Source organism: Lissotriton helveticus, chromosome 11, assembly GCF_964261635.1.
Source record: "Lissotriton helveticus chromosome 11, aLisHel1.1, whole genome shotgun sequence".
Lineage (NCBI taxonomy): Eukaryota > Metazoa > Chordata > Amphibia > Caudata > Salamandridae > Lissotriton > Lissotriton helveticus.
Window position 1 is genome coordinate 703,774,029 of NC_136072.1, and position 14,985 is coordinate 703,789,013.

Sequence of the window (14,985 nt, forward strand, 5' to 3'; positions counted from 1 at the left end):
TAGCTCTCCAGCCCATAGCCGCAGTCACGCTATGCCACACTCGCACGGCTATAGAGGTAGGACCTGAGAGTTGCAGACGGGAGGATCCCGAATAAAGCGCCCTGTTATAATCACCACCCGGTAGCAGCCACCTATCCATTGCAAACGCTGGATTCAACGCCGCACCATACATCCCATGGTTGATGGCAGCAAGTTGGGAAGCCCAATAATACCGTCTAATATCCGGAAGTGCTATGCCGCCATCATACCAGGGAAGCGTTAACTTTGGAAGAGCGATGCGCGAATGTCCGCCCCATATCAATTGCCTCTGCAAGGATTCTACCTCTCGGAAGTACTTCGACGGAATCACATCAAAACTGTTCTGGAGTGCATATAGAAACCGCGGTAAGGACATCATTTTAAAAAGGGCCGCACGCCCCAGCGGAGACAACGGTAATTTGCGTCAGCTCACTACATCCGAACGCAAACGTTGGAGTGGGGGGAGCAGATTACGTTCATAGCAGACCGCAGGGTCCAATGAGATAAACACGCCCAAGTATTTAAAACCAGACTGCGACACCTGGATGGGACATCCCCGCGGCAGAAGGGGGACACCACCCGCGAGCACATAAATATGGGATTTTGACCAGTTGATAACAAGGCCCGAGTTCTTCCGGAAGGAGTTAAGCACGTCGAACAACACATTAAGCGATTTTTGGGGAGATGTGAGGTACAACAAAATATCATCCGCGTACAATGAAATACGATCTTCAAAGTCCGGAGTCCAATATATACCCCTCATCGAGGGTTCCCACCGCAGCCAAGCAGCAAGTGGCTCCAACGCAAGAGCAAAGAGAAGCGGGGATAAAGGACAACCCTGCCGTGTGCCCCTCCCAAGAGCAAAGGGCACGGAGACCCGAACATTCACCACTACCTGCGCCAGTGGCTTCTCGTACAGAAGTTTCACCCAGCTAATAAAGCCAGGTCTGTAAGATGCGCAACGATCCCGTGGCTTGCCTTCCTTGTGGATCACCACAATGGTCGCAAGACGCTGATCCCGAGGGAGGGAGCCAGTTTCTCGCGCAGCCAAAAACACATCTCGGAGATATGGTGCTAGCGTGTCAGGGCGTAGTTTATACAGTTCGATGGGAAGGCCATTGGGACCCAAAGCCTTTCCGGAGCGAATAGAGCGCAACGCGAGAGCTACCTCATCCACCGAGGGTGCGGCATCCAAACAGTCCCTTTCAGACTCTGACAAACAAGGCAATGCGATATCCCTAAGTAACAACTGAGAATCCTCTTCGGGCCTGTCGGACACCGAGGTATAAACCCCTCGGAAATAATCAGCAAAACATTCAACAATGTCAACAGGGTCTGTCACACACACACCATCCGATTTCTCAATCACAGGAATCACACGGCTCGCTCTCTCCTTTCTGTCTAACCAGGCAATCAATTTTCCTGCCTTGTCGCCCACATCATACAGTCGTCCCTGCTGTTCCGTACTCATCATCTTGGCCGCATCAGTAACTAAATTTGTATATTCTAATTGCTTAAGACTGAGGATATGCAATGCGTCTCGCTCCAATGCACTCTCTAACTCAGTAATTTCTGTCTCGAGACGTACAACTGTCTCGTTCCTACATTTCCTAGCACATCCAATCAAAGACAATGGCTGTCCCCTGATAACAGTCTTGAAGGCTTTCCACAATGAAACAGGCGAGGACACAGATCCCACGTTTTCAGCAAAATACAAATCTAATGATTTAATCAATTCAGTACGGGTTTTGGGCTTAAGAAGATACCAGGGGTTAATCAGTGCCACCCTCCCTTCAGCGCCTGTGTTCAGGTTAAAAAGAAACCAGAGAGGGGAGTGGTCCGATACACCCCGAGCTAGGTGCCTAATCCCCCCAATCGAAGAGGACTGGGCCGCCGGCACCAGGATATAATCTAATCTAGAAAGACTACCATGTGCGCCCAAGTGGAAAGTGAACTGCGTCTGCTCTGGGTGCATAAGCCGCCAACAATCCACAAGCCCCAACGTCTCCAAAAATTCACCCAACCAGGATTGCGCTGCTGTAAGGTCTCTGGGTGGATAGCGATCCGCTCTGCCAGAGACGACTGAGTTAAAATCACCACCTAGTATCAGAACACCCTCCGGGAGACCGAAAACCACCCGCCCCAAGTCTGCAAATGTTGTGGATTGTAAACCAGGAGGAACGTACACCGATGCTAATGAAACTGTTCTCCCCTCCCACCTACCTACAAGTGCAACATATCTACCCCTAGTGTCAAGAACCACGTCATCAACCTCGAGGGGGAGTGAGGTCTTAAGCAATATACCCACCCCTCTAGAACTAGAAGTAAATCCAGAATGAGCAACAAGACGATAACCCCGCCTGTTAAGAGCGTGGCAAGTATTCCCAATCAAATGTGTCTCTTGTAGCAGTACAACATCGGGCGAGAGGCGCCGCAGGAGCTGCATAACCACCCCCCTCTTTATTCGATCTCCCAACCCATTCACATTCCAAAACAGTAGCTTCAACCCCCTACCCCCCATCCAAGCCCACGATGAACTCCCATCTCAGAACGAGCACCACACCAATGTCCGAAGTCGTAACAGTTTGTTGCCTTAAAGAGAAAGAAAAAGGAAACAACCCCCACTCACTTCCCCCCTCCCCCCAGTAATACCCAACACAACTCCCCCCCACCCTGCAGACTCAAAAGCCACCCCAATTTGCAGTGTGCCTGTCGCCCTAGCAAAAACAACTAATCTACACAAAGAAACCCCAGAGGAGGAAGGGTCCCTCTGTCCCCGCCGCCCCCAAGGATACACATAGAACGATCAAAGAAGTCAGTGAGCCATAGCTGTCCATGGTGGATAGTGTTCAGGACTCAGGCACCATTGTCATTCTTGGTCCATTAGGCCCCACTCAGCGCCACCAGTTTGGTCTCGGCCAGCACGACGAGCAGGCAGCGTGTCCAACCAATCACTCGCTTCTTCAGGCCGGACAAAAAAGAATGTCCGATTGTCATACTCCTCACGCAGCCGGGCCGGGAACAACATCGCATATTTCAACTCCATGTCTCTGAGTAGCCGTTTCACCCCTTGAAATCCCATTCGTTGCTTCTGAACAGACTGAGAAAAGTCCGGATAAAAGTTCACCGCGGCGTTCTCGAACTGCGTAGGACCACTTGTCCGTGCCGCCTGCAAGATGGCGTCTCGGTCTCTGAAGTTAAAGATTATTGCGATGATCGGACAAGGGGGGAAACCAGGCTTTGCCTGTCCCCCCGGCACCCTGTGTGCGCGTTCAACCGCGAAGAATTTGCTCAGGCCCTTGGGTGCGAGATGATTGAGGATAAGGTCCTCGACACGAAGATCAGTGGAGAGTGAACTAGAGTTCTCCGGGACCCTAATAATACGCACGTTGTTGCGTCGTACACGGCCCTCAAAATCCTCCAAGCGACGAGCAAAGAAGTCATTGGCAGTTCTCAGGTTGCGTACTTCTATTTGCAAGTCGGACATATCCGTCGTGAGGCTGGATGTCTTTAGATCGAGAGACTTAACCTTCTCGTTTGTCTTAGCCAGATCTGTTCTGATTAGATTGACATCAATGGCCACCGTATCTAGTTTCAGGGCCAGGGCTTCATATTGTTGGCCGATCGAAGTCTTGATGCCAGCAATGGAGCCCATTACGTCCTGTAGCGTTAAGTCCGCCGACATAGCAGGGTCGTCAATCGCCTCATCACGGATCTTAGGTGTGCCACCGGGAGATCCTTTAGGAAGTGTGTAGTGGTCCATGACATTCGTCTGGGCTGAGCCTCCTCGGAAGGTGGTCTTGACTTTCCGTTTCTCACCCTCGGGCTTGCCCGTCATGGCGAGCCGAGTGCCCCGAAGGGAAGCTTGAGATCTGGTCCAAATGGCTCCTTTGAGTTGACCCACAAGAACACCAGAGGCAGAGACGAGTCAATATAAATCCACAGCCGCGCTATCGCTAGTCCCGAGCCCAATGACCTGGCACGGGAGCCAGTCGCGACCAGCACTCACCCTGATGAGGGGATATGCTAGGCAGGAGAAACGAAACCGAAAGTGGAGTGGGGCTGCGAGCTGAACCCCGTTAGCCGTTGTTGTTGAATTACTGTCCGGGTATAGCCACAACTCAAGGCCCAGGCGGTTCCACGGAGAAGGCCACAAAATACAGGATGGCGTAACTCGGGAACCCGAAGTCCGATTTCGTCTCTGAAAGCAGCTAGTACATCAGCCGGGCTGTGTCCTCAATGATCTTCCTTCAAATCAGGATATTATCCAGGATATATGCGGAAGGCGGGGAGGGTATCGGGAGCCCTCTGCTCACGCGGCCATCACGGATGCGCGCGAAGCTCCTCCTCCCTGTTAAATATAATTGTCTGAATCTAGGTTGTTACTCTATGGGGAGAGAGGCTTTAGCCTTGCACTGCTAAAAAAATCCAGTGCCTCAAAGTAAACACAGGTTTTTATTGAGGAATCACATGCTTAGCCTTCAAAGCTTAGCACAAGTAGTGATGCCTTTCTCAGAGAAAAGTGAATGTGCTATATGTACAACAACACAAGAATATTACTTTTGAATACATTTTTGAAATTTGAAAAACACTAAAATGGCTATGGGATATTCCTCTCTCTTCCCTCATCACTCCTTTCTCTTTGAGATCCATTGCTCATTGGGGGAGAAAGTGCACCAGAAACCACACCCAGTTTTTGTGTGTGAAAAAGGCCACTTTAATGTGACAGGTGTGTCTCACAAAAACATTGCCTTGCAAAGCCAAGATTGAAAGGACCATGTGAATAAGCGTGGTTTACTACTAATTGATCAATACGGGTGAACAGCCTACACAGGATCCTGTTGTCACTGTCGTAAAAAGCATTGTTATAAAAATTGATCATTATGATATCGTTTTTGGAGCCCCACTTTAACTCAAAAACCTGCATGAACTCCTCGACCAGCATGATTGAAGTTATTTTACAGCCAATGCCTATTTTAAACCATGCAACCAGCCCATTCTTTGCTGACCCAGAATCAGATGGGGAGGCGGCAAGGTTGTAAGAGATGTACCCATCTAAGTAAATAACCTCTAGCGACCACTTCTCCTGTTTGAAGACAACATCATCGCCCTTGATAAAGGTGTCCCAATCATCATTATGCAATATAGAGTGCATGCCGGCTATATTCCAGCTTAGGAATTTAAGGGTGGTGCCATCATTCCAAAAGACTTTATGAGGGGATGGCGCCTGACCACTCAAGCTAACTGCAGGATCAGATTGGCAAAGGTCCAGGGCATAATTAACCATAACACACAAGTCCAACAGCAATGCAGGGCAGCCAATTACCAGTGGGTAGTGCAGAGAGAATATCAGGCAATCCAGAGACACTTTTCTGTGGTGTAAGAGATGTTAAAGGTGATTGTGGAGGTATATGATCATACGCGTGGGAGGAGGCCCTAATGACTAAGGCCTTGCTGGGGGCACATACATTTTTTTTTCAGTCAATGTCCTCGATATTAGTGAGGACCTCATACGTGTTCCCATGTATGGACTGGTAAGGGTGGTAAGGTTGGCAGGGGTCTGACGAGCACTCAAGACAGGGGAGAAAGAGCCAGATGTCTGTAAAAAAAAACCTGGAGGGAGTAACTTTATTGGGCTGGTATATAGCAGTCTTGATTTTGCCTGGAGCGGATTTCCTCCGGTAGTAGTTGATGGCCCAACGGACGTTTATGATGATACAATCTCCTTGGAACTGGTGAGGCAACAGGCCGATCCCTCCCACCCTACTCAGAAAATGATTTTGTCACGAAGATTGCGAGTAGATCCAGCGTAGTTGTTAATCCACTGTGTTGCCTTATTATTAAGGTCAAGGGTGGACTCAGGGGCACCAGGTGAGAGGCTAGGAGCGTTGGCATATATGGGCAAGAGGCAGGGGGCAGAATATTCATTGAGAGAGAGTTCAAACGAGATTCTGACCCAACAACAGTCGATGGACTCCCCAGCCCTCAATGGTGTCCACTCTTTCACTGGGGTCTTGGCCAGAGGAAGGTCAGCAGGCAGAATAGGCGAAACAGATCCAGGCTGGGTAGCAGCATCACCCTTGTCATCTAAGCCAGGGTCGTCCCTATTTATTGATGAATTTTATTGCTGGTTTTCAGACACTGTGACGCTGCATCCAGTGCCCAGTGAATGTGCTCTGAGCATTAAAACATCTAGAAATTGACTTCAAACATATCTGCATGCTGTACTGCCATGCTTTTTGTTTGTAACATGCACACTTAATAATATAATAAACAAAATCTAAAACATGGCTAATCCCAAATTGGCATATTGAATTAACTCTCTTGTAATACCATAGTATATGGTGTAGATTTTACACCCAGTGCATGGAAAGTTAAATATCACCTGTAAACTGCAGCACTTATTGTGCCTTCCTTATGTGACAAGGAAACATAGCTTCGGGCCTATCACAGTAGTCTGACTGCTGCAACTTAAACCTGCAGCCTGACCTGTCAAAATAACCTCTTTGATAGGGGAAATACATAATCGTTTAATAGTAATGTCACCCATGTAGTCTACAAGGTAGGGTGCGTGGTATTCAAAAGAGGGACATTTAGAGATGTAATGTTACTGTGCCTCTAAAACCTATATTCATTGTAGAGGGTAATAGATGTCCTATACTAAATACTAGAGTTGAATGATGAATACAAGAGTACAGATTAAAATATTAATTCTGCTAACTCAGGTTTGGGACCAGCCTGAAAACTTATTCAACCACTATTTTTAATATTCATTAAAAATCCAAACTAATGATAGTTAGATTTTTAATAAATATTTAGGAAAGGCAACTATTAACTTTTCAAAGTATGAAGCTCCTGGATGGAAGTTTGCATTAGTCTGGCATAGGCTGCTTGCCAATTCTTGCCCTTAATGAGGAGTAAAAACTGCTTCCAGAGCAGATTAATGGCTTAGGCTGGGTGACCGGATAAACTGGGTGTGGCTATCTCTATCAACTCAGGAAGAGTAGCTAGGAAGGATCCAGGAACTTCACTAACTTGAAAAGAGCAGAGGTGACACTGACCCATTCGTAGTTTAATTTAAGGTGAAACCTAAGCAAGAGGAATCATTTGTTTTTAGGGCAGGAGTAACCCGTTAGGCACAAGCTCAGTGGGAGGGGTCTGGTCCCAGACCAGTGTTGGGGACTTCTCATTTCTCTAAACACCCTTCTGACTTTAACAGAGGCTCCCTCAAAGGGCAGAAGGCATGTGCTATCTTGGATTTCCCTTAAACTAATACACACTGGGATAATTTTCAGTAAGATAAATAGGATGTGAATTAAAAGTGGGTAGGATTGTCCCTGGAAACTTTTCCTTTGGTTAGAGAGTGTCCAGGAGTCACCCCCAATTCATTAGTGAAACTCACAAACTTGGCAACTCCCCAACAGCTCCTCAGAACATTTGTTGGACCTGCAGAAGAACAGAAGGGCTGCACTTGCTGCTTGAGATCTGTGAGGAGACCTGACGGCTGGACCTGCTCTCAACTGTACCCAAAACAAAGAAGTGCACTCCAAATGTCAGTGTGACTACAGAGACAGAAGAAGCTGCAAGAGACCTCTTTCCTTGAGTGACCAGTTGCAAATGGAAAAGAAAGAGACCTTTTTATGGTGGCCTCTGTTGGAGTGAGTCATGACCCCTAAGTGCTGCCCCTGAGGTCCTGGGAGTCTTAGTGGTGTCCAGATGGACTTATTTTGAAATCTCTTTTAAAAATTGGGCTTACGAAAATGTTGGACTTCCAGGCCTCCGGAGCACTGAGACAAACCACTCAAGGTGATCTGCAAAAGGCACGATTTTGCTAGACAAGATAAATACATTTGTCCTGCTTGAAGCTTTTTGCTGCTTGAAAAACCTGTTTAATGCACACTCATGGCATGCCTATCAAACTTTGGTGCACCCTTCCTGGATAAAGCCTGCAGCCTTGCCCCACCGGAGGATTCTGAGCTAAGGGACTAAGTCTGAATGTAGAATTTTTGACTGGGTGAAGATGCCAAAAGTATCTGATCGATAAAAGGACGTCCCTATGTGCAATGTTTTAACTTTTCCTCTCTGAGCTTTTCCCGCTAAAACCAACATCTTCAAAAGGACCTTGTTAAATGGCTATCTGGCTTTGAGAGGCTCTCCTCAGATACAGTTTCATCTGGAGGATTTCGACTGCCACTTCAGGGACTAAGTACTAAGGTAAGATTTTTGACCACAACGAACCTTCTTGGCGTATCTATTAGTCAGCCTGAAACTGCGCCATGGTCCTAGTAATAAGCTGACAGTGCCTTCTATTGGCGCTTTAAGTTTTCTTGGCGCTGTTTCTCTTAAATATTTACAGATGCACTGTGGCCTAGCCAGTCCATGAAAATGCCAAAGCTGAGAACCTATTCTGTGACCTGGAGGGGTGCACCAAGCGTGACTTCATACCAACATGTTAATGCTTTACATGTTATAATAGGTTGATCACAAACAGTAACAAGTTTCGTGAATTATTAGTCTTGACCAGACTTTAGTCCTAATTCAGAGGGGAGTGCAGTCCTTTGACTCCGCTCTTGTAAAATCCCACTTTTGTGTGATCCCCAGATCTTACACTGACATCTTGTGTTGTGTGTGTGCCAAAATCCTTATGTAGGGTGAAAGTGTACCCTATGCTTGGTAATCAGATTCTGTGTATGTAGAAAGTCTGACTGGTGGTACCACTGGGAACCATTATGGTTGTTCCTGGGTTTTGCATAGCACAGAATGAAGATTGGATATAGCTTCCCCAGGCAGCTGAAGTTCTGATTGCATCCTGTGGTTAGGAGGAGAATCAGACACTGACGTGAAGGAAGATGGAAACAGGGTTACCCTTAGAAATTCAATTAAGTCATTTTAGGACGAGGCTGTTGATTTCTTTTTCTGAACACCAACATTTGGTGGATGGCAGGAGAGATGGGTGGATCAGCAGTTTTCTACTGTTAAAGGTGAGGAAGCTTATAGATAGGGTCTGCCGTTTTTTTCTTTCCATGAGTACTGCTTTAGGAAGGCTGGTAGCATCAAGAAACAGTGATTTCACACTTCACTGTGGCTGTGTTTTGGATACTCTTGTCTGGAATCAGCAGTGTCATTTCTTGCTGTGAGAGTAGGCTTTGTCTACACTTTCCTTCTTATAAGATTGGTCATACTGGTCCCAGTGTGCAATGTAATGTTGGAGTGGGTGAAGATGTGATTGGGGATAAGGTGCTGCACTGCTAAAAATGTATAAGGTCCCAATAAGTCGAGACCTATTGGCTATGCCAATGTTTGTTACTTGTATTCACCCAACTGACAAAAAGGCCTCTACCGCTTTTGAAACCAATGTCACCTTCCAAAATTGCGTTCGTTATCCATGGACCTTACCCTCTTAAACGACTGACATCGCCTGCATTTTCGAGGCAAGACGTTGACATGTATGTTTCATACCATAACCCGTTTTTTCATTCACACAACGATGCGCGTTGCACTCTGCTCTCAGTACACTGTAAAAGAGTCGGAGGCAGGATTTGGAAACGCACACAAGACGACCCTGAAAGTGTAGTAACGTTACATACACACAAGCAGAATTAAAACTTTGTAGCCCTTTTATGGCTATGAGAAGAGGTACGACCTCTTCTGAGCTAAGCCACATAGAAACGCATATGTTAAAACAAGAGGATGGTGGACACAAAAGTTTGGCTCGGCGCGCAACTGCTATGGTCTGTTTCTGCTGAAAGCGGCATGGTTCCAGTCATTTCTTCAATGAGCGGCGGACTCCAGGCTAGAAATGTGACGAGCCAGCCCTAAGGACCGCAGAGCCAATGGCGCGCGAGGAGTTCCGAAGAAAGCCGAACGGCAAGTGATTGACTAAATGGAATACTGAATGTTGCATAGAAAAAGTCGCACCGCACTTCCTATGTCGCGCTTCGCCGCCTGGGAGCCACCCGGACTGTACCTTCATCATGGCGCGTCATCTCGTACTTGTTTCTCTCAACCTCCGACTCTTGGGTCTGTCAGTGTATGAAGAGCTCTCCTGCGCAGGGTTCTGACTTCTCTGTGTTCCTGTCTGTCTGTGTGCCCAGCGTGCAGGCCGACCTACGTGGGTCACTAGGTGGACGACTCCTATCCTGTGCTTCTCCTTCAGCCATCTAACCAGAGGTCTGCGGTGCCGAATAGCGGGGTAAGTGTACTCCTACCTGCTGACAGGTGCTGCTCCACGCCCACCACAGCGGCGTGGCGGTGGTACGTGGTGTAGTTTTATTGAGGGTGTGAGGAGGGGAGGCGATTAAGGTGTCCATTTCATGTGTTTTCTTAAACCTCCTATGCTGTCTCCCACATGCAATGGAGTAATATCTAGCTTTCGCACAATGAATGCCTTGACCTGCAGTATGCGCCGTCATCTAAGTGTGCCTTAAGAGATCCGGTAAAGGCAGGGCAAATTCCTATAAAAAAAGAAATGGGGGTACTAACCAAGTTAGGCATCATACAAGTGACATCATGGAGCATAATATCACAGCACGTGACAACACATGGCATCACAGGAAGTGGCATCATAACCCATGACCTCACGGGCAGTGACATCGTAAAAAGTGCTATAGAGTTTAGCAGGTCTATCATAATTATATATTTGAGTACATTACAATATTTAACAAATTAGATTTTGCATCGAAATCTGCCAAAAAAGTGAGGTAACCCCGAAACAAAATCTGAGTCTCAACTTTTACATTTTTAAAAAAAACTCTGCCACAAAGAAATTGGCAACAGCGAGAAAGGTGGCAGTAAATCATTTGGGGTAAGAGGAGAGGATGTGGTCTGACGGCTACATTGCCGACTTTGGAGCTGGGAAACCAAGGTTCGAGCCTCGGGGTTGCGTCCACATCCCGTGATTCTGGGCAAATCCAGTGCTTTAAATGGGCCGGTACTGAATACCGGCACTTTTTATTTTTAACCTCCTGAGTACCGGCACTTTTTCCATCGCCCCAGAGCGTACTGGTACTCATAACTGGTAGGCTCAGTGGTACTTGTGCTGCTGAGGATGTGGCTGACTGAACGGCACTCTCAGTCAAAGCGCCACTGTTGTCCTGTGCCGAGCCGCTGATGAGCGGCTCATTACATTTTGTTAGTGTGGCAGGGGAGCAAGCTTAGTATCACGCTGTGAGTGACAGGGTCCGATCAGACCCTGCACTGTCGATCACAGATGTGAAATTGCGCAGGCACTGAAAGTCCAGACAACTGGCTGAGAGTCTGCAAGGAGAAAGCTGTGGGAGGTAGGAATTGCAAACAACGGGGCATATTATCAAGAAGGGCGATAATAGATTATCGCCGCTTTAGAGGCGATAATCTCTTATCGGCCTATTAGCAAGCTGTCGCTAACAGCGGTTCGCGACAGCTTATAGGCGATAGCGAGCGGTTTGGGGCCAGCTTTGCGTGTCAGCGATATTTATCGCTAATGACATGTAACGTGGGCGTACCCAACCTGTTAGCGACTAAAAACAGTCGCTAACATCGCTATCGCCTATTATCAACCCAGGCGTAGCGATGGAAATATTCGCGCTAAGCGCAAATATCTCCAAAAGCTAACGCTTGCTCAGACCAGTTCTTAGCCATCATATCCAATGGGAGGTGGATATTATGGCTAAGACCGTATTGGCGTTAATGCGTGAATATCACTGTATTCTCAGCGATATTCACGCATTTCGTCGCTATCGCCGTATATTTTATCGCTTTTAGAGATAAACGTCACTAATAGCACGTTATCTCTCCGATAATATCTGGCGATGCTTGGCGATAAAAAAAACTCGCTAAGCCCATTTAGCGATAAATATCGCTAGTTGTTGGTGATATGCCCCAACGTTTTTAATTCTGTGGTGAACCTTTTGTGCCAGTGAATGTCTGCTTTTGTGTGTGAGTGCGGAAGGGACAGAGGAAAAAAAAAAGCAGAAGCTAAAGCATAACACATTGATCGTTTGGCTTTCATTAATTTTTTTGTGAGGAATTAACCACTTTATGTTCATACGTTATCACATTTTTTGGTGTGTTCTGAAACTGCTGTAACTAACATGTTCCTTTAAATGCAATGAGCGGCTTACTCAGTTGAAAGTGGCATATTAGGAGACGGGTTATTAACCGCATGCGCGCTAGCGGCTTTCCTGCTGTACGCGGCGTTTTTTAAAAACCCGCGTTACATGACGAGCTGAGCTCGTCATGAGTGTACGAGAGGCGTAACTCATGACAAGCTCAGCTCGTCATTAGCGTCGAAGGGGTTAATTGTCTACGTATGCCATGCCCACATGTGAAGAGATAATTTGCACATGCAGGCAATTTGAGACTGTTGATAAGTGTAATTTAAGGGCAAAATGATTACTTGACAGATGGCAGCAGTGTCTTTATATAAGTGCAGCTCAAATAACATGGCGGTTGGTTAGTCAAGATTGGAGCAGGGTGAAAGACTGAACCTGATCTACCTCAGGTCAGAGCACTGGTCGGATGGGCCCAATTTCAGCTGATGCTGCCAAACTAAAGAGCTAAAGTGGCATAGAGGTGGGTGAGCCACTGAAAGCTCGATCCTGGCAGTGGCTCACTACGAGGTCCTTTTGGACCTTCTAGCCTAAAACAAGCCAAGCTTTCATCTGGCTTTTATTTAGCACTGATGCTCTAATTTCATGTTCTAAAAATTAAAGATATAGTGTTGAATTTTCTTGTACAGAAGACGAGAGAAAGAGAGACTCATTTAGTGACTGAATTGTAAAATGTTAATCCAGAAAACCTAGACCCTTCAAACTTGGGGTCATCACTTGAAGGAGACTTCTCTAGGGTGAGCTGCAACACTCTTGCAATTCCCCTGCACTCTCTTCTTGTTGTTGGTGGTTTGCCGCTCTGGGGTCACCACAAGCCACAGAAATGATTTAGTCAGTCAAAAGCCCTGCAGCTTATATGGGGCACTCCATCAGGATCATGAATATTGTAAGAGCGGCTTGGCCGCTTCCATTTACTGTGCAATGCTTGCCTTTGTTATTATTTCTTTTGTAGGTCTCGCCTACGCAGCGTGCAAGCGCTGCTATGGAGTGACCTCTTGGAATCACTCCGGACTTTCTGGGAAACTCGTGCATGTACTGCACTGTTTCCAATTAGCACTCGTGCATGTACGGCGTTTACCTTGTGGGAGCGAGCAGCGGCCCCATCTGTTTGAAATCATCACGCCCCAGATGGCGTCGTTGCTCGCCTCGCTCCTGCTAGGTAAATGCTGTACAGGAGCATAAAAGGCAGCTGGAACCATGAATACGGACATTAGACACTGTATTAGCTGCGCCTTTAGCTTTCCCCACCTAGAACTAGGGAAATGCTGCCACCTTGTGGCTGTTAACAGCAACATGCCAAAACTACAAGTGTCTGGTGGAAACCAGCCTGAATGAACTAATTAGCTCTTCCTTGTTCCTCTTTCTGTCTATCACGCTCTCTTTCGTTGTCACCCCTCAATCTCTCAACATCCGTGTGTTCCACTCTCTCTTTCTGCATCTTTCGCCCTCAACTCTCTCGCACACACACCATACTTATCGCTGTTTTCCCGGTCACCCTTGTTTCTTCTCCTGTGCCCTTTCTGTCTGTGCCCCTTCCTGTATCTTACTCTTTCTCTCTTCCGTTGTCATCCACACGGTCTCTTAACCTCTCTCTATCTCTCCCGCACCGCTCTCATTGACCTACTCACTCTAGTCACTATTGCTCTCACACCACTAATGTGACTGCTGAGCATCAGCAAGACATGTCAACAATGTCAAGGTAACACACAAACTGCGTTTACGTCACATCATTATCAGAAGTTTTTCTTGGAATCATCCGAGGTGCGGGTGGGTGGTTGATCTCTGGTGATTGCAAGTTGAAACCTTTTGAATCAATCGTACACAGAGCGCCCATGATTCCCAGGTCCATGCGCTAGTAGCCCTTTCAGTCCAAGTTTCTGTTTTGCACTCTGGAGCTTGTAATCCTGATTTTATAAAGTGCTAATCAGGACTACAAATCCCAGAATGCAAAGCCATTAAAATAGACTGGATGTGCTACTTGCGTATTAATTTTACGTGATATATGTGGCTCCGCCTTCACTGTCTAATCCCGTTGCTTGCCATAGCGCCTAGGTTGGTTTGAAACGCTACACAAAAGGCTGTCACAAAATGAAAATACCAATTGTCAAAATGTATCTCGGCGTCCATTTTACGATAGGCGCTCTCAAAACACAGACGGACCCCAAGTGTTAGTAAGCCCCCTTCTCTGGTGGAAAGGTCACGTTACACAGATAGGCAGAAACATGGCAAGTTTGAAAACTGAACTGTGTGGCATGCAATTAATCTCCATTCATCCCCTGCTGTACCTGTCAGCAAACAAAGCGTAGTCTTCAGAGAGATCTGCGGTCTTCCACTTAGGGCAGTCAGCTAACAAGAGTATGATCTGAGCTAAAGGAAGATGGCAGGCTCAGAAATGAGCTGTCTATAGAGGTGTCGGCGTCAAAGAGGAGGAGAAAGAGAGATGCTCATCAGAAGGTACCAGGGTTGTTATTTGCAGTGCCACGATGACAGGGGCAGGGTTCCAACGCAGCTGGAATGCGTCAAGAGGACTGATGCGAGGGGGGGAGAAGTGCTTCAGGGAGCTCACCACGGGCATTGCTATCAACAGTGCAGCAGGGGCAGTGGCACGGGGGCCTAAGTGTGTGAGGGGCCACTACATGAGTGGCGGCTAGCTTCTATAACAAGCATTGGAATAGCCAATAGGTCTCGCCTTTGTGACCTTATAAGTGTTTAGTTATCCAGCACAATATCCTTGGTGCAACAACATCAACTGTTGCATGGCTAAACACTTATAAGGTCCCAAAGGCGAGACCTATTGGCTATGCCAATGCTTGTTTATCCTGTGGTGCCCAGTAGCATCCAAGCATCCCCGCGTGACTTCTTCAATGGGGGCAGCCAA

The 14,985-nt window shown here is 47.1% G+C and overlaps 1 protein-coding gene across 2 annotated transcripts in view; it reads left to right on the top strand.

The window, feature by feature from the left end:
* The first annotated feature begins 9,920 nt into the window (after window positions 1-9,920).
* Window positions 9,921-14,985, top strand: part of LOC144791788 (uncharacterized) — a 222,094-nt gene continuing 217,029 nt past the window's right edge. The window contains exon 1 of one of the 2 annotated variants that reach the window (XM_078666553.1): window positions 9,921-10,210. The gene's annotated coding sequence lies outside the window, so the exon portion shown is untranslated. The remainder of the gene's footprint in view (window positions 10,211-14,985) is intronic. The other variant, XM_078666554.1, reaches the window with a different exon arrangement.